Source organism: Sinocyclocheilus rhinocerous, unplaced genomic scaffold (assembly GCF_001515625.1).
Source record: "Sinocyclocheilus rhinocerous isolate Xijiao unplaced genomic scaffold, SAMN03320098_v1.1 scaffold1143, whole genome shotgun sequence".
Classification (NCBI taxonomy): domain Eukaryota; kingdom Metazoa; phylum Chordata; class Actinopteri; order Cypriniformes; family Cyprinidae; genus Sinocyclocheilus; species Sinocyclocheilus rhinocerous.
Genome location: NW_015638978.1, coordinates 188,506 through 189,789, shown reverse-complemented (window position 1 = coordinate 189,789; position 1,284 = coordinate 188,506). Strand labels below are relative to the sequence as shown.

Sequence of the window (1,284 nt, the reverse complement as noted above, 5' to 3'; positions counted from 1 at the left end):
AGGATTTCTTCGGATAGAGCTGTAGTGCATCCGAATGTGTTTTGGTCAATTGTTGTACGTAGGAATAAAATATTGTCTTTTAATATAAGAAACCGATTTGCAAGTATACTAGCATGGACAACAAAGACACATTGTTTGGACGACAAACATATTTATTGTTGCTGCTTTGTTGTCCATGCTAGTATACTTGCAATCGGTCTTTGTCAGGTGACGTCACACTCACGAGAATCGAAGTGCATTTTGGGTATCGCCGCCATTTGTAAGGTATCAAAGCCGAGGTGTTCTGTAGTTGGAGAATTGTCTTTTTCATTTGATTTAAAATGGTACGTTCTTGTTGTGTTAAAGTCTGCAATAGTGAATTACATGATAGAAAAGGTCAAAAACTCACCACGAAGAAAGATATTTTAGGTCTCACACTTGAAAAAAAGACTAAACAACAAGAGGCCTCACGGCATCAGATGGCCTGGCTTGCAGCTGTGATATGCAAAATCATCATATTTGCCAACATATCTCCGGTTATGTTCGTTTACCCTCGACATTTTCATAAAGGTAAGAGATTTTTTTAGATGTGCTTATTTTCTGTTTTCTGAAGTAGCCAACATTATATTCACATGTTATTTAGGGTCAATGCTATTAAACAGACAACCAGGGAGCAGGTGAGCAGAAACGGGTCATGTAACGTTACCATGACCGTATCTACTTGGTTTGCATCTGTTTCTCAAGTATGACGATTTAATCGGTCTTTACTGCAGGGCTCTGTACACTTTTAGCTCACTGCTCAATGCAACGATACCTTCAAAATGGCGCCTCGGTGACGTCACACATAATAAACGCACGTGACTGACAAAGACCGATTAACCAACGGTGGTTAATCAGGTATTTTTAAGTATTGTTGTCAATTCATAATATAATGTGACAGATATGAGTTTATGAATTCTCATATTAAATAATATAAATAATATGCTCTAGCAAAATATTCAGAATACGTATGTCTGCACTAAATAAAACCGAACTTAGCCCCATCTTATGTACTTTTTACTTTTAGCTCTGGAAACACATACAGGTGCATCTCAATAAATTAGAATGTCGTGGAAAAGTTCATTTATTTCAGTAATTCAACTCAAATTGTGAAACTCGTGTATTAAATAAATTCAATGCACACAGACTGCAGTAGTTTAAGTCTTTGGTTCTTTTAATTGTGATGATTTTGGCTCACATTTAACAAAAACCCACCAACTCACTATCTCAACAAATTAGAATACTCCATAAGACCAATAAAAAAAA

General features: G+C 36.1%; 1 long non-coding RNA gene across 1 annotated transcript in view; it reads right to left on the bottom strand.

Annotated features, from left to right (window-relative positions):
- Positions 1–364, bottom strand: part of LOC107750734 (uncharacterized) — a 9,168-nt gene extending 8,804 nt beyond the window's left edge. Inside the window, exon 1 of the long non-coding RNA XR_001641173.1 lies at positions 188–364. This is a non-coding gene — a long non-coding RNA (uncharacterized LOC107750734). The remainder of the gene's footprint in view (positions 1–187) is intronic.
- Between the last annotated feature and the right edge of the window lie 920 nt (positions 365–1,284).